The sequence below is a fragment of the Hyperolius riggenbachi genome, chromosome 3, assembly GCF_040937935.1.
Source record: "Hyperolius riggenbachi isolate aHypRig1 chromosome 3, aHypRig1.pri, whole genome shotgun sequence".
Classification (NCBI taxonomy): Eukaryota; Metazoa; Chordata; class Amphibia; order Anura; family Hyperoliidae; genus Hyperolius; species Hyperolius riggenbachi.
Genome location: NC_090648.1, coordinates 372215292 through 372237284, shown reverse-complemented (window position 1 = coordinate 372237284; position 21993 = coordinate 372215292).

Sequence of the window (21993 nt, the reverse complement as noted above, 5' to 3'; positions counted from 1 at the left end):
GGATCCCGGCGGCCAGGGAAAGACCCCACACTGCCGGGGAGAGAGGCTGGAGTCCCGCTGCGCAGCGAGATCGCGTGCGGGACTCCACAACTTCAGGTAAAGTGCTGCCCTCCCTACCCCGACCTGAGCTCGGGATCACCGCTAATAGCTTCTTTTTTCTACCCCGAGCTCAGGTCGGGAAAACCGGCAAGGAGGTTAAAGAGGATGACTAGCAGGTTGATTGTGGATCAAACAACATGAACAAATTACATAGTGAATATAAATCATTTCTTGATCTCTTCTATTTTTTTAGCTTCTCACTTTGCAATGTTTTGATTTATTTTTCTCCCCTTTCCACTTAAGTTCCTCTTTAAACAATAAATACAATGCAACATAGTACATGATCCACACACACTTATTTTGAATACAAAGAATTTGCAGTACTATATCTCTCTAGCTTTTTAACTTATTCCATTCCTTCTGTCACAGACTAAATAAACACCCCTCCTTTCCTCTCTGTACAACTCCATATAAAACAATTACCAGCTTTTAAAGCATACTTCTAATGTGCCTCATGCTCTGAATGCAGAATGTTAGTCAAAGGGTGTCTGCTATGTTTACGGAGGATTATAGTGCCTAAGTGTGCAGGAAATACTGCTGCTCATTGTAGTTATTTGCTTTGAGCTTACAATCTACCTGAACCCTGAAATTGATATTTCCGCCATGCCAACATCTTGTCAGAGAATTACATTTCCAATTCACTGATAGGCAAATCTTTCATCCTCACCTTCTCTAATCACCTAAAGTGCACAGTACACAGCAAGGATGTAGTAATTGTGTGAGCTGTCTGTGTAGAAAAATGCCAACATGCAGGAGGCATCATATCAACATACTTGAGAAACGGGTTTTCCATAGATAGAAGAAATGTCTTTTGTGGTTTTGGTTGAAACAGGTAATTTGGGTGCCAGCGGCTATAGGTAAAATGGGTGCTGCAATAAACCCAATGCTGTCGAGACACAATAAAAATATTGTAATATTGTTTTTTCGGGGTCAGTTTATATTAGATATTGGTAGTGGTGCGGGGGGGGGTTGGTTAGAACTAGACATTGATACCATTGAACATATATACATCAGTATGGTCCTCAGATCTTGGTTGCGATATATGGGCAGGTCAATTAGTTGCAGCAAACAAAGTAGCGTAAAAAAATTCAAAATGCAATTCCCATTGAGAAATGTTAAAAAAGGTACTATTTAGATGGTACCTTACACACCACGACAGATAGCATCCTTTTCATCTAACTTATCCTCAATATATTGGAAGTGTAATAGGGATATTGGGACATATCCCTGGTCAGATAATGTCCTCTCCTACATTCGCTTCTGCGAAGATGCATGCATCCCAACCAAAACCTTCAAACTCTTCCCAAATGAAAAGCCCTGGTTCAACAGCAACCTACGACGTCTTCGGAAAATCAAGGAGGAGGCTCACAAGTCAGGCTCCCCAGAAGAGTTCAGGGAAGCCAGGAATTCCCTGAACAGAGAACTGAAAGCTGCAAAAAGATCCTACTCTAACAAGGTAGGCCTCAGCCTTCAGTCCAACAACTCGCGGGAGGTCTGGAAGGGTCTCAGGGCGGCCACGAACTTTAAGCCCCCCCTTCAACAAGCAGCCCCCAGCTCCCAACTAAACGAGTTCTACTGCAGATTTGACCTCCAACCCAAGCAGCCCGTGGTCCCAGCATCCCAGCCAGCCCTGGATCCCTCGGCACCCACGATGAAAGATGCTCGGGGCCTCTCAGTGGTCAGTGGCATCCCTGCTCTGACTGCAGTGCAAGAGGAGGACGTGCTACATCACCTTCGCAGACTCAATTCCAGGAAAGCCTCAGGCCCGGATGGGGTGTCCTCACTCTGTCTGAGAACCTGTGCAATACAACTAGCTCCCATCCTCACCTCTCTCTACAACAGATCCCTATCAGAAGGGAAGGTCCCCTCCTGCCTCAAAAGGTCATCAATCATACCAGTCCCCAAAAAACCAGGGAACACGGAGCTCAACAACTTCAGACCTGTAGCCCTGACCCCCATCATCATGAAAGTATTCGAGAGGCTGGTGCTGGCCCACCTGAAGCACTCCACCAGCTCCCTCCTTGAACCACACCAGTTTGCCTACGGGGAAAACTGATCAGTAGACAATGCCATCAATGTCACCCTGGAATACATCTCGGAACACCTCGACAGACCAGGGGCCTACGTTAGGGTCCTATTCCTGGACTTCAGCTCGGCCTTCAACACCATCTGTCCGGACATTCTGATCGACAACCTTGCACATCTTGGGGCAGACTCCCTCCTCTGCGGGTGGGCAAAGGACTTTCTCTCCAACAGAACATAACGGGTCAAGCTTGGCAGTCACATCTCCAGCGAGAGAACCACCAACGTTGGTGCACCGCAGGGATGCGTGCTGTCTCCACTCTTGTTCTCTCTGTATACCAACAACTGCACCTCGGCCTCCGACTCTGTCAAAGTCATCAAATTTGCAGACGATACCACGCTTATCGGCCTCATCGACAGAAACGGGGAGGATGCTTATCGAAATGAAGTTACGAAGATCTGTAATTGGTGCAAGAACAACAATCTCGTTCTCAATACTGCAAAGACCGTGGAACTGATCGTGGACTTCCGGAAACTCCACCCTGCCCCCCTACCTGTGTTCATCAATGGGTCCGAGGTCTCCAGAGTTCAAAGCGTACGGTTCCTAGGCACAATCTTAACAAGCGACCTCAAATGGGGACAGAACACTACTAGAACTCAGAAGAAAGCACAGCAGCAGTTATTCTTCCTACGCCAATTGAAGAAATTCGGCATGTCACGGGAACTGCTTACCAGCGTTTACACCGCGACCATCGAATCCATCCTCTGCTGCTCCATCATTGTCTGGTATGCAGGAGCAACCGCCAAAGACAAATACAAACTCCACCGAGTGACAAATGCAGCAGAAAAGATTATCGGCGCCCACCTGCCCTCGCTAGCTCTCCTCTACTCCACGAGGATGAAGACAAGGGCCTCCAAGATCTTACTCGACCCCTCCCACCCGGGCAGACGCTACTTCGAGACCCTTCCACTGGGACACCGTTTCAGATCCATCCCCTTCAAAACCACTAGGCGCATGAACACCTTCTTCCCCCAAGCAGTTCTCCTGTTGAACTCACTGAACTCAGGATGCCCTGGCCCCCAGAGCAACCCTCTATCACAGCTGTAAACTCTGACAAGAAACATGGACTGTCACTCCTGTAAATTCTGACCCCCTAAGACTCTAATCGTTGCTCTATACATTTGCTGTTTGTTGTTATATGTTCCTGAACTGCCATTTGCCATGTGAACCACAAGCAATTCCGGGCACACCTAGCGGTGTGCTTGGCGATAATAAAGATGATTCTGATGTTTTGGGAATACCCCTTAGTAGCTCAATTATGGTCTAAAATAGAATTACATATAAGAAAGACCCTCATCCCAAATTTTAAACTACACTCCAAATTAGCCTTACTATTAGTTGGTGCATCAGACTTACCTGCCAACCTATGGCCTAGCATCTGCTATATTATATTCAGTGCCCTTCACTTAAAGTGGATCCGAGATGAACTTTTACACATTGCATAATTGGGTTCCTTTCCTATTGTTTATAGGGCATTCCTCAAGCCAAATACTTTTTTGTTTTTGTTTTAATACTGTAATTCCCTATAAACTAAACAAGCCACGCCCACAGGTTTTCAGAGAGCCAAGGCACTTTCAGACAGTAGCAAGGGTTCATGGGAGCTCAGTTTGGGCAGGAGGAGGGGGAGGTATTACTAGCCAGAGATTTCAGAGGCAGAGGGGAGGAGGGAGGAGGAGGGGGATTAGGGTTTTTTGCACAACATGCAGATCAGCCTGCCTCTGTGTAATGTTTACAAACAACATGGCTGCTGTCATTTTATCACAAGAAGAAATAATTATATTCTGTTTGCAGCTAGATGTGTTGTGTAAACTATCTAAGCTTTAGATAAGATATATAGAAAAGTTACTTGTTATAGTTAGTTTTTCATCCTGGATCCGCTTTAACAGGACAGAAGGAAAACATAGTGAAGTGCACCCTGTATGTATTTAGAGTTTAGCCTGTCTTATTCCCCCTCATTTGTGTCTAATCACAAGTTGTCATTTGATTTCTCCTTGTGTCACCTGACTGCCATGACAGATGAGGCAGATGAGCTCATTTGAAAGCACAAGATGTTAACAATATGTCTGCTTCAATGAAAGCAGGAAGTAGAAAGAGTGCAGATTTATTGCAAGATTTGTATCAACTGTAAAAAGAAATGCTTTTTCTTTAAAGGTTATTATGTTGTTGCGTATTTTTTAGAGCAGAGAGGAAGTTCTGAGTTCAGGTCCACTTTAACCACTTCCCGACCGCCGTATGTACAATTGGCGGCCGGGAAGTGCACCCCGCAAGGACCGCCGTATTGACAATTGGCGGCGGTCCTTGTAGGGGCATGGGCGGAGCGATCGCGTCATCAGTGACGCGATCCTCCGCCTCCGCCTGGCGCCGCTCACCCGCCGCAACATCCCGCCGGCCATACGGAAGCGCCGGCGGGATGTTAACCCCGCGATCGCCGCATACAAAGTGTATAATACACTTTGTAATGTTTACAAAGTGTATTATACAGGCTGCCTCCTGCCCTGGTGGTCCCAGTGTCCGAGGGACCACCAGGGCAGGCTGCAGCCACCCTAGTCTGCACCAAGCACACTGATTTTTCCCCCCCCCTGCCCCAGATCGCCCACAGCACCCATCAGACCCCCCCCTGCCCACCCCCCAGACCCCTGTTTGCACCCAATCACCCCCCTAATCACCCATCAATCACTCCCTGTCACTATCTGTCAACGCTATTTTTTTTTTTATCCCCCACCCTGCTCCCTGCCCCCTCCTGATCACCCCCCACCCCTCAGATTCTCCCCAGACCCCCCCCCCAGACCACCCCCCCTGTTTACTGTATGCATCTATCCCCCTGATCACCTGTCAATCACCTGTCAATCACCCGTCAATCACCCGTCAATCACCCGTCAATCACCCCCTGTCACTGCCACCCATCAGCCAGCCCCTAACCTGCCCCTTGCGGGCAATCTGATCACCCCCCCACACCAATAGATCGCCCGCAGATCCGACATCAGATCACCTCCCAAATCCATTGTTTACATCTATTCTCTCCTCTAAACACACACTAATTACCCATCAATCACCCATCAATCACCCCCTATCACCACCTGTCACTTTTACCTATCAGATCAGACCCTAATCTGCCCCTTGCGGGCACCCAATCACCCGCCCACACGCTCAGATTGCCCTCTGACCCCCCCTTATCAATTCACCAGTGCATTAATTACATCTGTTCTTCCCTGTAATAACCCACTGATCACCTGTCAATCACCTGCCAATCACCTATCACCCATCAATCACCCCCTGTCACTGCCACCCATCAATCAGCCCCTAACCTGCCCCTTGCGGGCAATCTGATCACCCACCCACACCATTAGATCGCCCGCAAACCCGCCGTCAGATTACCTCCCAAATGTATTGTTTACATCTGTTATCTTCTCTAAACACCCACTAATTACCCATCAATCACCCATCAATCACCCCCTATCACCACCTGTCACTGTTACCTATCAGATCAGACCCTAATCTGCCCCTTGCGGGCACCCAATCACCCGCCCACACGCTCAGATTGCCCTCAGACCCCCCCCTTATCAATTCGCCAGTGCATTAATTACATCTGTCCTTCCCTGTAATAACCCACTGACCACCTGTCAATCACCTGCCAATCACCTATCACCCATCAATCACCCCGTCACTGCCACCCAACAATCAGCCCCTAACCTGCCCCTTGCGGGCAATCTGATCACCCACCCACACCAATAGATCGCCTGCAGATCCGACATCAGATCACCACCCAAGCGCAGCGTTTACATCTATTCTCTCCTCTAAACACCCACTAATTACCCATCAATCACCCCCTATCACCACCTGTCACTGTTACCCATCAGATCAGACCCTAATCTGCCCCTTGCGGGCACCCAATCGCCCGCCTACACGCTCAGATTGCCCTCAGACCCCCCCTTATCAATTCGCCAGTGCAATATTTACATCTGTTCTCCCCTGTAATAACCCACTGATTACCTGTCAATCACCTATCAATCACCCATCAATCACCCCCTGTCACTGCCACCCATCAATCACCCCCTGTCACTTCCACCCATCAATCACCCGCTGTCACTGCCACCCATCAATCAGCCCCTAACCTGCCCCTTGCGGGCAAACTGATCACCCACCCACACCAATAGATCGCCCGCAGATCCGACATCAGATCACCACCCAAGCGCAGTGTTTCCATCTATTCTCTACCCTAAACACCCACTAATTACCCATCAATCACCCCCTGTCACTGCTACCTATCAGATTAGACCCCTATCTGCCCCTAGGGCACTCAATCACCCGCCCACACCCTCAGAATGCCCTCAGACCCCAGCCCTGATCACCTCGCCAGTGCATTGCTTGCATCTATTCCCCCCTCTAATCACACCTTGAGACACCCATCAATCACCTCCTGTCACCCCCTAGCACATCTACCCATCAGATCAGGCCCCAATTTGCCCCGTGTGGGCTCCTGATCACTCGCCAAATCCCTCAGATCCCCCTCAGACCCCCTTCCGATCACCTCCCCAGTGCATTGATTGCATCTATTTTCCCCTCTAACCACCCCCTGAGACACCCATCAATCACCTCCTGTCACCCCCCTAGCACTCCTATCCATCAGATCAGGCCCAATACAACCTGTCATCTAAAAGGCCACCCTGCTTATGACCGGTTCCACAAAATTCGCCCCCTCATAGACCACCTGTCATCAAAATTTGCAGATGCTTATACCCCTGAACAGTCATTTTGAGACATTTGGTTTCCAGACTACTCACGGTTTTGGGCCTGTAAAATGCCAGGGCGGTATAGGAACCCCACAAGTGACCCTATTTTAGAAAAAAAGACACCCCAAGGTATTCTGTTAGGTGTATGACGAGTTCATAGAAGATTTTATTTTTTGTCAAAAGTTAGCGGAAATTAATTTTTATTGTTTTTTTTTTCACAAAGTGTCATTTTTCACTAACTTGTGACAAAAAATAAAATCTTCTATGAACTCGCCATACACCTAACGGAATACCTTGGGGTGTCTTCTTTCTAAAATGGGGTCACTTGTGGGGTTCCTATACTGCCCTGGCATTTTAGGGGCCCTAAACCGCGAGGAGTAGTCTAGAAAACAAATGCTTCAAAATGACCTGTGAATAGGACGTTGGGCCCCTTAGCGCACCTAGGCTGCAAAAAATTGTCACACATGTGGTACCGCTGTACTCAGGAAAAGTAGTATAATGTGTTTTGGGGTGTATTTTTACACATACCCATGCTGGATGGGAGAAATTTCTATGTAAATGGACAATTGTGTGTAAAAAAATCAAACAATTGTCATTTACAGAGATATTTCTCCCACTTAGCATGGGTATGTGTAAAAATACACCCCAAAACGCATTATACTACTTCTCCTGAGTACGGCGGTACCACATGTGTGACACTTTTTTACACCCTAAGTACGCTAAGGGGCCCAAAGTCCAATGAGTACCTTTAGGATTTCACAGGTCATTTTGCGACATTTGGTTTCAAGACTACTCCTCACGGTTTAGGGCCCCTAAAATGCCAGGGCAGTATAGGAACCCCACAAATGACCCCATTCTAGAAAGAAGACACCCAAAGGTATTCCGTACGGAGTATGGTGAGTTCATAGAAGATTTTATTTTTTGTCACAAGTTAGCGGAAAATGACACTTTGTGAAAAAAAACTATTAAAATCAATTTCCGCTAACTTGTGACAAAAAAATAAAAACTTCTATGAACTCACCATACTCCTAACGGAATACCTTGGGGTGTCTTCTTTCTAAAATGGGGTCATTAGTGGGGTTCCTATACTGCCCTGGCATTTTAGGGGCCCTAAACCGTGAGGAGTAGTCTTGAAACAAAAATGACCTGTGAAATCCTAAAGGTACTCATTGCACTTTGGGCCCCTTAGTGCAGTTAGGGTGCAAAAAAGTGCCACACATGTGGTATCGCCGTACTCGGGAGAAGTAGTATAATGTGTTTTGGGGTGTATTTTTACACATACCCATGCTGGGTGGGAGAAATACCTCTGTAAATGACAATCTTTTGATTTTTTTACACACAATTGTCCATTTACAGAGGTATTTCTCCCACCCAGCATGGGTATGTGTAAAAATACACCCCAAAACACATTGTACTACTTCTCCTGAGTACGGCGATACCACATGTGTGGCACTTTTTTGCACCCTAACTGCGCTAAAGGGCCCAAAGTCCAATGAGTACCTTTAGAATTTCACAGGTCATTTTGAGAAATTTCGTTTCAAGACTACTCCTCACGGTTTAGGGCCCCTAAAATGCCAGGGCAGTATAGGAACCCCACAAATGACCCCATTTTAGAAAGAAGACACCCCAAGGTATTCCGTTAGGAGTATGGTGAGTTCATAGAAGATTTTATTTTTTGTCAAAAGTTAGCGGAAAATGACACTTTGTGAAAAAACACAATTAAAATCAATTTCCGCTAACTTTTGACAAAAAAATAAAATCTTCTATGAACTCACTATACTCCTAACGGAATACCTTGGGGTGTCTTCTTTCTAAAATGGGGTCATTTGTGGGGTTCCTATACTGCCCTGGCATTTTAGGGGCCCTAAACCGTGAGGAGTAGTCTTGAAACGAAATTTCTCAAAATGACCTGTGAAATTCTAAAGGTACTCATTGGACTTTGGGCCCTTTAGCGCAGTTAGGGTGCAAAAAAGTGCCACACATGTGGTATCGCCGTACTCAGGAGAAGTAGTATAATGTGTTTTGTGGTGTATTTTTACACATACCCATGCTGAGTGGGAGAAAGATCTCTGTAAATGGACAATTGTGTGTAAAAAAAATTAACAAATTGTCATTTACAGAGATATTTCTCCCACCCAGCATGGGTATGTGTAAAAATACACCCCAAAACACATTATACTACTTCTCCTGAGTACGGCAATACCACATGTGTGGCACTTTTTTGCACCCTAACTGCGCTAAGGGGTCCAAAGTCCAATGAGCACCTTCAGGCTTTACAGGGGTGCTTACAATTTAGCACCCCCCAAAATGTCAGGACAGTAAACACACCCCACAAATGACCCCATTTTGGAAAGTAGACACTTCAAGGTATTCAGAGAGGAGCATGGTGAGTCCGTGGCAGATTTCATTTTTTTTTGTCGCAAGTTAGAAGAAATGGAAACTTTTTTTTTTTTTTTTTTTTTTCACAAAGTGTCATTTTCCGCTTACTTGTGATAAAAAATAATATCTTCTATGAACTCACTATGCCTCTCAGTGAATACTTTGGGATGTCTTCTTTCCAAAATGGGGTCATTTGGGGGGTATTTATACTATCCTGGAATTCTAGCCCCTCATGAAACATGACAGAGGGTCAGAAAAGTCAGAGATGCTTGAAAATGGGAAAATTCACTTTTTGCACCATAGTTTGTAAACGCTATAACTTTTACCCAAACCAATAAATATACACTGAATGGGGTTTTTTTTATCAAAAACATGTTTGTCCACATTTTTCGCGCTGCATGTATACAGAAATTTTACTTTATTTGAAAACTGTCAGCACAGAAAGTTAAAAAAATCATTTTTTTGCCAAAATTCATGTCTTTTTTGCTGAATATAATAAAAAGTAAAAATCGCAGGAGCAATCAAATAGCACTAAAAGAAAGCTTTATTAGTGACAAGAAAAGGAGCCAAAATTCATTTAGGTGGTAGGTTGTATGAGCGAGCAATAAACCGTGAAAGCTGCAGTGGTCTGAATGGAAAAAAAGTGGCCGGTCCTTAAGGGGTAGAAAGCCCTAGGTCCTCAAGTGGTTAATAAAATCAGTCACTGTCAATTTTGGCAGAAATTTACTATACATTTTCTACAAAAAGTAACATCTTTCAGCAGCACCCTCCCGTGCTTCCTGCCTGCCTGCCTGTTTAAAGCAGATAACTTGCACTGCCTGTTCACATTTCCAGTTGAGTGTGATTTACACCCTAGTCATTTAGGCACTGGCATAAGCGCCCATGGTAAATTACAGAATTGGCGGCTACAGAACAGTAGCAGAGGTGGAATAGTGATTGTGGAGTTGAATTTTTTAGTAGTGGTGAACTGTGTAGCAATGGTGCCGACTGACATGCAGTGGGAGCAGAGGCGTATCTAGGCTGTGTAACACCCATGGCAAATACTGAGTATACCCCCATTCCCGCACTACCACTCACCACTACCGCATCCCCTGGCTCTCTGTTTCTGGCTGTCACACTCACACCTTAGATGCATGCCAACTCCGCATCTTGTGTCTCCTGGTACTCGATGCCTCTACTGTCCTGCACCCTGCCTGCTAGCTCTCTGTCCTTGCTAGCAGACTTTAGATTAGCGGCAAGAGGAGGGAAAGAGTTACCGCGCACACTTCCCGCCCGGTGCGCTTGAAATGCAGGAAGTGACTGAAGACATCACTGCGGCATGTGACGTGACGGGTGAATGATGTGCATACTCTCTGTCTCTCCTCTTGCCACTAATCTAAAGTCTGACAGCAGGGACAGAGAGACAGCAGGCGAGGGGGGCAGAAGACCGGAGGCATCGAGCCCCGGCCGGGGCAGGAGGCACAAGATGCAGAGGTGGCTGGGAGCATGGCCCCCATGGGAAGGAGGGGGTCACAGGGACTGTAGGCATTGTGGAATGGGCGGCACAAGATGCAGAGGTGGTGGGCAGCATGGGGGCAGGCATGGTGCCCATGGTGCACTGTCGCACCCCTCTAGATCTGCCACTGAGTGGGAGGAAATCCGTGTGCAGAGTGTCTGGGAGAGTGGTGAGCAGAGTGCCGGGCTGCTGCATTTGATGCCACTACTGAGATGAGTCATGCTGTTACTTCTGATGTTTGACGGCTGGGCTGCTGATATGGTAGATTGCTTAGACAGGGACAGCAGTACATTTTCAAGATACTAAGGTGTAAGCATTAAAGGGATACTGTAGGGGGGTCGGGGGAAAATGAGGTGAACTTACCCGGGGCTTCTAATGGTCCCCCGCAGACATCCTGTGTTGGCGCAGCCACTCCCCAATGCTCCGGCCCCGCCTCCGGTTCACTTCTGGAATTTCTGACTTTAAAGTCAGAAAACCACTGCGCCTGCGTTGCCGTGTCCTCGCTCCCGCTGATGTCACCAGGAGTGTACTGCGCAGACACAGACCATACTGGGACTGCGCTGTGCGCTCTTGATGACATCAGCGGGATCGAGGACACGGCAACGCAGGCGCAGTGGTTTTCTGACTTTAAAGTCAGAAATTCCAGAAGTGAACCGGAGGCGGGGCCGGAGCATCGGTGAGCGGCTGCGCCAACACAGGATGTCTGCGGGGGACCATTAGAAGCCCCGGGTAAGTTCAGCTCATTTTCCCCCGACCCCCCTACAGTATCCCTTTAAGTTAGCAGCATTAGGCATGTTGAGTGTGAGAATAGGATAAGATAGGCAATAGTAAAATAACAGTAACACTACCAATATTATACTGTTGATAACAGGCAGAGCCGGAACAAGGTCCTCCATCACCCAAGGCTGAGACACCAAAGTGTGCTCCTCCATCCCTCCCACCCCAACCATCACACACTGAGTCCTATGAGAGTAAAAAGGCACCCCAGTACCCCACCAACACCATGATTCTAGTTATATGGCTTGCAGTCACCATCATTTATCCCCTTTTCTTATCTCTCTTTTCTTCAAACACAAAAGGGGAATGATGGCTTAGTGAGTTGTGCGACCCCTCCTACACTGCGCCCTCTCTCACGTTTGCCTCGGCCCAGCCCTCATAACAGGGGAATGTAGGATGTCAGTTAAATAAATTACAGATATTCTACTATTGGCAATATTTCACGCTCATTTTACCTCACAGTGCTTTTAAATGTACGCCCTTATAGGGCTGTTCAGGGTGAGGCTTCATTCCTCCTTCATTTGCATTTTTAATACCCCTCCACTCATCACCAGAAATGTGTAGCATGAGTCACTTACTTCAGTCATGGCTGCATGAAAAAAATATCTTGTCAGCATTTGTTTTTCATAAAAGGTCATGTAAGCACATTTTCCATGTTAAATTCCAAGCCAAACACTATTTGCAAGGTATTTTTACTATTCGCCTCTTCGTCTTCCCTCTGTTTTATAAAATTTAATTAACTGTAATGAAGCATAAGAAGAGGTAATTGTTTCAATTGCATGATACAGGACATGCAGATTAAACACACAGATATTAGTTAATGAGTGAGTGTTTAATCTGGAAAAATTGCTATAAGGGCAATTATGGCTTATGCAGAGCATTAAATAAAAAAGACGCATTTCTGTGCAGACAGAATGCACATGACAGCTTCCGTTCCCACAAGGGCAGGCTATTCATTAGGTCCAGAAGTTTCTGTTCCATTTTGAGTACTGAGTAGGACCTAACATGCCAAAAAATTGCAGCTTGAGCTCTATACGTCTGGTATTTTTTTCATACTTATGATGAAATAAAAAGATATCTGAAGCAGTGCCAGCTGGTTCTTTCTTATGATACTGTTGAAATCTGTCATCCTGGGGCATGTTTTGAAGATGCACCCTTGTACAATGCAAACATTCTTCCATTTCCATGTGTGCTGAGTTTTGAGATTTTTGGCAATCATAGTCAGACAATACTCATCTCTCATCACTATTTCATGCCAGAAGACACAGACTAACCTGGCAGTCAGATCAAAGAAACAATCAATGTAAACTATATAATTTGTAAAATTTCTTTTCAGCTCAAGAATTGTAAAAAAAAAAAATTGAAAAAAAATCAATTGTTCTGATTGTAACATTTGAAAAATCTGACCAATGTGTTAAAATTTTCCCCAATTATGAAAGGAACGTAATTGAAAACTTTGAAAAAATTGCTTGGGTCTATAAATAAAAAAAATGACTTCATTTCAACCATTCAATTTTCATAAAAAAATCATCAGTAAAATCCCCCACTCCCAATCTATATATACAGTGAAATGCAAAGGTTTGGACAACCTTGTTAATCGTCATGCTTTTCCTGTATAAATCGTTGGTTGTTACGATGAAAAATGTCAGTTAAATATATCATATAGGAGACACAAACAGTGATATTTGAGAAGTGAAATTAACTTTATTGTATTTACAGAATGTGTGCAATAATTGTTTAAAGAAAATTAAGCAGGTGCATAAATTTGGGTACTACAAAAAAAGAAATGAAATCAATATTTAGTAGATCCTCCTTTTGCAGAAATGGCATCCTCTAAACGCTTCCTGTAGGTTCCAGTGAGAGTCTGGATTCTGGTTGAAGGTATTTTGGACCATTCATCTTTACAAAATATCTCTAGTTCATTCAGGTTTGATGGCTTCCGAGCATGGACAGCTCTCTTTAACTCACACCACAGATTTTCAATTATATTCAGGTCTGGGGACTGAGATGGCTATTCCAGAATGCTGTACTTGTTCCTCTGCATTAATGCCTTAGTGGATTTTGAACCGTGTTTAAAGGGGCTCCAATCTCAAAATAAAAATGAAATTGGTACTCACCTGGGGCTTTCTGCAGCCCAGTGTAGGTTGAGTAACGCGAGGCGGCCGGCGTGGAGACGACAGACATGAGGTTTCAGGAAGAAGGAGCCCGACACTCAGGCCCAGTGTTGCCGGGAGCCGCCGGGGAGCCATTTCTGGCCAGGCCCTGGGAGAAGAGCCAGGTGGATGCCGTGGGACCTCCCGACTTACACTGGACTGCAGAAAGCCCAAGGTGAGTATCGATTTCGTTTTTATTTTGAGCTCGGAGTCCCTTTAAAGTCGTTGTCTTGTTGAAAGATCCAGCCCCGGCACAGCTTCAGCTTTGTCACCGATTCCTTGACATTGGTCTCCAGAATCTGCTGATACTGAGTGGAATCCATGCGTCCCTCAACTTTGAAAAGATTCCCAGTCCCTGCACTGGCCACACAGCTCCACAGCATGATGGAACCACCACCATATTTTACTGTAGGTAGCAGGTGTTTTTCATGGAATGCTGTGTTCTTTTTCCTCCATGCATAACGCCCCTTGTTATGCCCAAATAACTCAATTTTAGTTTTATCAGTCCATAGCATCTTATTCCAAAATGAAGCTGGCTTGTCCAAATGTGCCTTAACATACCTCAAGCTGCTCTGTTTGTGCTGTGGGTGAAGAAAAGACTATCTCTGCATCACTCTAACATACAACATCTCCTTTTGCAAAGTGTGCCGCATGGTTGAATGATGCACAGTGACTCCATATGCAGCAAGATGATTTTGTAGGTCTTTGGTGCTGGTCTGTGGGTTGACTCTGACTGTTCTCACCATTCGTCGCTTCTGTCTATCTGAGATTTTTCTTGGTCTGCCACTTCGAGCCTTAACTTGAACTGAGCCTGTGGAAATAGACAGCTGAAATCTGAGCCAGCTTTCTGTTGCCTTCCCCTAAACCATAATGGTGAACAAGCTTTGTCTTTAGGTCATTTGAGAGTTGTTTTGAGACCCCCATATTGCTACTCTTCAGAGAAAATTAAAAGAGGAGGGAAACTTAAAATTGACCCTCTTAAATACTCTTTTTCATAATTGGATTCACCTGTGTATGTAGGTCAGGGGTCACTGAGCTTACCAAGCCAATTTGAGTTCCAATAATTAGTTCTGAAGGTTTTGGAATCAATAAATGACAACAGTGCCCAAATGTATGCACCTGCCTAATTTTATTTAAACAATTATTGTGCACTTTCTGTAAGTCCAATAAACTTCATTTCACTTCTCAGATATCACTGTGTGTGTCTCCTATATGATATATTTAACTGACATTTTTTATCGTAACAACCAAAGATTTATACAGGAAAATCATTATGATTAACAAGGTTACCCAAACTTTCGCATCCCTCTGTTGGGGATGTTGTTTAATCCGATTTCTAAAACAAATAATAACAAATGTTTTTTTTCTTCTGTAAAATTGATCATTTTTATTGTATCATGTGTGACCACCTTAAAGCTGTGATGGCCTCTAATTTGTCAATACTCTTACAAATAAAAATGCTATATGGCCAGATCTCCTGTCCCATCAGAAGTTGTACACATAAAAGCCAGTTCTTACTGCTTATCTAGAGGGAGCCGCAGCTTGCTGTCGCGACAGCAATGTAAGCCTATGGGGACTTGCACACTATGGTGACATGATGCGGTGCGATGGAAGTAGCAAAATTGATGCAAGGCTGCTGCACACTCTACAGTGCGTTGCTACATAACCTATGCTTACCGTAAGTGCCCTTTTACACTTAATCAGTTGCTCTCAGTTATAACTGAAAGAAAACTGATTTTCAAAGTAATGCCCATGTTTTCCTATGGCCTCTTTTACACTTAACGCGTTTTAATTGAAATCTTCTTCCCAATGCACTGCTATGGGAAAAACGCGTACCAACATGCACTAACGCATACTAATGCACACTAACACACACACAACTGATTAAGTGTAAAAGGTGCCTCAGGATTATTCAGCACAGCAAGTCTATGGCAATGCGCTAGCTGTGACCGATTGATACCATTTGTGGAGAGGCATGCAGGTGCAGAGCAACAAAACTTCAGGAATTTACTTTCTATCCAACAGGGACTACAACACTGAGCAGGGGATGGAGCTATGCACACTACCCTGTCAGCGCACTCTGTCACAGGGTAATATGCAGGATGACCGCACTGCATCATTCCCCCAGTGGTGCGGTTGTCCTCCCTGGGCTCTCCTGCTGTAGGATGAACACACTGCACCATATGTAAAAATAGCTTTGAGCAATGCCAGCAGAACCTGTATGCCACTAAGGTAAAATAAATATACTATTTATAGGTACTTTTACTTTAAGTGTTTGTCAGCTTATTACTGTGCCATCACTGAATTTCTTCTTGATGTAGTAGAACTGGTTTCCTTTAAATTTGATGAGATTAGTGCCAGCTAATCATCACATTATAATGTCATTGGAAAAGGTCAAAGTCATTCTTAGGGAACAATAGTTGTGTAAACGAGACCGAAATATTTAAGTGTATTTATATTTAGGTCTCTTGAGCCATGAAATGCCTAAGGAGAACTGAAAGAGACATCATTGTATGACAGGTGAGAAGGTATACAGGACTACAATAATGGCAGAGTCACAAAGTCTGCAAATATATTTCATTTATAAACAGACACTGTTTGCAGCAGACATGAAAAAAGCTGAAACGCAGTCTGAGCAATAATGATTCATTGTTTTGGGACACTTTAAGAATGCAAAGAAGAGACAACATGTAACCCTAAACAGAAGTGTAATTCTTTGAATTTTGTTCCAAATTCTAGCTCCATAAAAGTTGTAATAAGCAGTTCATGGATGAACTAACAACAATCAATTACAGAGCACAGTAGCTCATATGAGGCATAAAATCACGCATGTCCTAGCTATAGTCAACTCTTTGAGACCAGTTAAGTGGTCGGTGTAGAAGTATCACCAGACACCAAGCTGTAATACACCAAGAAAACTCTCATAACAATCTCTAGTTTAATCAATCTCTAGTTTATGCGCTTTGAGTCCTATGGGAGAAAAGCGCTTTACAAATGTTATTGTATTGTATTGTATAACCTAACTCAGACCAATGAAATAGTACACACTACAGTCTCCCACAGTGTTTGGCGACACTATCAAGAGAGCAGTACTCCCTAAAAATGAGGCTGAACACTAGTATCAGTACAACCCAGAGATAATTCAGCCAACTGATGGAACTTCAGAAAAATGTGGAGTTTAAAAATAATAAAGGCCATCTCATCTGTAGCCCTAGAAAGGAGTAAACAAAGGTTCGCAGTATTATGATACATAACTACATTAATATACTAGTGAAGAAATGGTTAAAAAACATAAATACCTTGTCCTTCAGATAACTAGCCAAGGTATACTCCCAATAGCAATGCAACAACAAGTAATGGCAGTCAAGTACAGAAAATGACCCGTACTAGAAGAACATGCGAGAGAAAAATATGCCACAAAACACTAGTACAAAGTGATTGAAGGACCTGAAAGTAGATCAGAGAAATCACATAGAACAGAAACCAATCACCAAAACAAACAGTGATGGATGTCCGACACTGGTCAAGGAAATAGAAATCTAAACAGCAGCTGGTAGACATGATTCATACCTACTGACTAAAGAAACTAACTGCATTCCATGAATGTCTGGCAGCACATATGAACCATCTACTAGCAGCAGGCTACGAACCAGACTGTCTAATCCAAGGATCCTCACACACTCCAATGAGTTCTGGTTCACCATGAGCTTGCTGGTTAGTCTAATCCAAGGAAGTGCAGCACTGATCATAAAATTCCCCAACAAGGGACAATAACAATCCAAATAATGGTCAATTACCTGCCTCCCCTCAACATAGAAAGTCCTCACAGACATTGTAGTCCATAGAACCATATAGGCCAGTACATGAGCATATATCTCGGAAAAAAACAGTTGCTAATGGAGAGAACAGTCACCCAAGGCTGAAAGTCTACATGGAAAAACCTTAGCACAGCCTAAACAAAATACTGCTACAGACTTGGATCTGTGAATGCCTGTTGCTTTACAAAGTGAACAGTACACTATGAACCATCCGTAAGAACTTGTAGTTAGGAGACCACAATGGAAACCAACAGTACTCAGCTAGAAGAATACATCAAGTTCAGCATATACCAAGGTCAAGTCCAGCATATACCAAGGTGATGCATAGTCTTTGCTGCTGTTCTGCATAGGTTTGAGTCACCTCAGCCAGTTAATCACAAGGACTTTATATAGATACATGTTATGAGTGCAACTATCAGCAGCAACCTCCTATACATGGATGTTATCAAGCCCTATAATGAACAAAACGAAGACTCAAATACCCACTTGACAAGTATTTATAGCAAAGACATAAGAAAGTCATTGGAATTAGAGGAATGTGGATAGTTGGTAATAGAAAGAGGCTACTAGAAGGACACATATCAGCCATACAGATCTAGTACTTATATACTTTCACTTTAGTATTCCACAGTTGCATGGGATCATGCAGAGAAGACAAGGAAGACAGCAACATTGAAATACCACCAAAGGATAAAACAAGACTTGAAGAGTCATCTCAATGAGAAGAACAAGATTCATGCCATCAACACTACGACCTGCCAATCATCACACATCCAGATGGTCAATAGAAAGCTGGCAATGTGGAGAACTGGAAGCTTCTCACAATCTATAGTGGTTTTCACACCAAGTCTAACACCCAAAGACTGCACAAACCAGAAAGGGTGTGGCTGGGGCCTGTGAATATCAAAAATACTTCAGTTTATTAAGTCCAGAGCATCCCCATTTTTCCCTTTCAAAAGTGGGAAGAAGCCCTGATTTTTTTTCTTTACATTTTTTTTTCTTTAGACTGCACACAACTAGTTTTGCTATAGTTTTTTTTGTCTCCTTGAGTCAAATAGAAAATGTGAAGACAACGATTTTAAAGGAATGGTATAGCTCTCCTCCACAGGCATGTAAACCAGCAGGAAGAAAACCAGTGGTCATGTGTCCCCTTTCCTATGGTACTACACCATGCCAGCCCATATGCCCTCCAGCATTAGTGGGTATTTTGCTGGAAAATGACAGCCCTCTTCCACAAATCCTTTCAAAACTACAGGGCTGATGGCCTCATTGTGACCAAATGAAAGTGGTATAATATGGGGGGGGGGAGCATGTGCTAATAAGCCCACCACTCTGGGGAAAACATAGATCCACAGCCCACTTAGAGAAATAATTAAAGGAATTACAGATTCCTTATAGAAAAAAAAAACACTTAGGGTACGTTTCCATTGGTGCGGGTGCGATTCCAGTGCGGAAAACGCATGTGCGATTTTGCATGCGGATGCGTATTTCCATGCGTTTTTCTATGCGTTTTCACATGCGTTTTGTGGTCAAGCATTTTTAACCATGTCAATGCTGGTGTGCTTTTTACATTGTTTTCACACGAAAGCGCATGCAAAAATGCATAGAAAAACGCATGCGTTTTTCTTATTAATTGCATTGTATACGCAAATCGGTGTGCGAATTCTGATGGCTCTGCCATGCAGATTTTTTTCTGCAAAAATGCTAAGAAATCCTGACAAGTGGAAACAGTCCCATCCACTTGTATTGGTTATGCGAATCTTCATGCAGAAAACGCATGCAGATTCGCTCTTGTGGTAACGGGCCCTTATACTGACTAAAAAATATTTTACTAATGAAGAACACATAATTTTCTCTTCAAAATGTACAATTAAGCCTGACTAATAATTTTCACAAAACATAATGAATTTTTGCAAGCTACTGAATATGTTTTGAGGAAATAATAGTTTAAAAGAAGCAAATGGATTGGCAACGCTTAAAGTAAATATAGCTTTTTATTCCTTTAAAAAAGATAGGCAGCAGTGACAGACCGCTGTTTCAGGTTTGATAGCTCTTTCTCAAACTGCATCATCTACCCCAGGAGACCGTAAGTTGGAACAGAGGTGCCAGTACAAGTATAAAATATATTAAAAACCATTTTAAAAAGGAGGTGCAGGTAGACTTACCTCCCCAAAGTAGACACAATTCTGTTGATTATTGTCAACAGGTAGCTTTTTTTCTCATGTCAATTGATTTCAACACATTTGCCAAACATTTGTTTTCTCATCCGGATTTATAGATATTTTTCTATTTTCAAAAATATGAAACTTTCATCAAAATTATGACAAAATGGAAACAATGATAATTGTCGTCATCACTAGCTATAGCGTGCGACTTAGCAGCAGTAAGTGCTTAAAATATGTTTATTTGCTTTTGAAGAGCAGTCACTATTGGTCTCAGTAAGATGAAAGTGAGACGCTTTAAAACTGATCACACACATGGCATAACAGAATGCGCTAAGCTGGAACTTCACATATAGCAATTTCAATTTAAGATTTTTTTTTTATCAGTAGCCTGGTATAAGACACCTTAAAAGCAAATCACATCTATCCCTATGCGATAACATGTAACTAAAATTACAGCACAATGTCTACTACAAGAACCGTAAAATATTTTATCATGAAGCAGGCCTGAACTCAGAACTTCCTCTCTGCTCTAAAACATACACAACAACATAATAACCATTAAAGAAAAACAATTCTTTCTTACAACTAATACGAATCCTGAAATAAACTTGCACTGTTTCTACTTCCTGCTTTCATGGAAGCAGACATATTGTTAACATCCTGTGATTTCAAATGAGCTCATCTGCCATCTCTGCCATGGCAGTCACACACACAGGTGACACAGTGGAGAGATCGAATTACAACTTGCGATTAGACACAAATGAGGTAGAATTGAACAGCATACACTCTCTAAATACATATAAGGTTGAATTATCTGTTTTTCTTCTGTCCTGTGCAAGAGTTCAGGTCCACTTTTAAAAAAGTAAATGTAAAAGAAACTTGTAGGGAAATGTACTTTACCTTCTAATTACATAAATGTATGCTGTTGTGATTGAATGATAATGATTATGTTGTTATCATGCTAACACACATGGGGCTTGATTCAAAATGCCTTGCTAACTGTTTAGCACGGGTGTGCTAAACAATTAGCACGGGAAGTGCCGTTCGCGGACAGTCACACATTGCGTATTTATGGCTGCCTGCGGCCACCCTACTCTCGCTTGCTGTCGTCGGCTCCTCCCCCCACCAAGCCCAAGCGTGAGGTGGGCTGCCTGTATCTTTCGCGTTGCGCCACGCAGCCTGCCAGTGTTGCCAACCTTTCACGTTATTTTTTACTGACAAATACCTAAAAATTTACTGACAAAAGATTTTTACTGACAAAAATTTCCCCACTAAATGCACATAAGAGACAGCGTTTCACCAGTAAATGCACGTAATGACAGACAGCCTTTCATCAGTAAATGCACATAATGGGCCATATGCAATTCACTTTTTCACCTGACTTTTCTCCTAGGAGATAATTTTTCATCTTCAATTTAAAATACGTTTTCAGCAATTTGCAAAGGAAAAAGTACCACAAAGTAGGTGAAAAGGTACTATCAAAATTATTTTGAGTATTTTTTTGCTTGCTGGGAGTTTAAAATGCATTTTATTGACAAGTTTCAAAATATCACCTAGAAGAAAACTCAGGTGAAAAAGTGAATTGCGTATGGGCTAGTGTTGGGCGAACATCTAGATGTTCGGGTTCGGGCCGAACAGGCCGAACATGGCCGCGATGTTCGGGTGTTCGACCCGAACTCCGAACATAATGGAAGTCAATGGGGACCCGAACTTTTGTGGTTTGTAAAGCCTCCTTACATGCTACATACCCCAAATTTACAGGGTATGTGCACCTTGGGAGTGGGTACAAGAGGAAAAAAAATTTAGCAAAAAGAGCTTATAGTTTTTGAGAAAATCGATTTTAAAGTTTCAAAGGGAAAACTGTCTTTTAAATGCGGGAAATGTCTGTTTTCTTTGCACAGGTAACATGCTTTTTGTCGGCATGCAGTCATAAATGTAATACATATAAGAGGTTCCAGGAAAAGGGACCGGTAATGCTAACCCAGCAGCAGCACACGTGATGGAACAGGAGGAGGGTGGCGCAGGAGGAGAAGGCCACGCTTTGAGACACAACAACCCAGGCCTTGCATGAGGACAAGAAGCGTGCGGATAGCATGCTTTGTACCACCATGCAGTCATAAATGTAATAAAGATAAGTGGTTCAATAAACAGGGACCACGCGGCAACGCTAACCCAGCAGCAGCACACGTGATGGAACAGGAGGAGGCGCAGGAGGAGAAGGCCACGCTTTGTGAGACACAACAACCCAGGCCTTGCATGAGGACAAAAAGCGTGCGGATAGCATGCTTTGTACC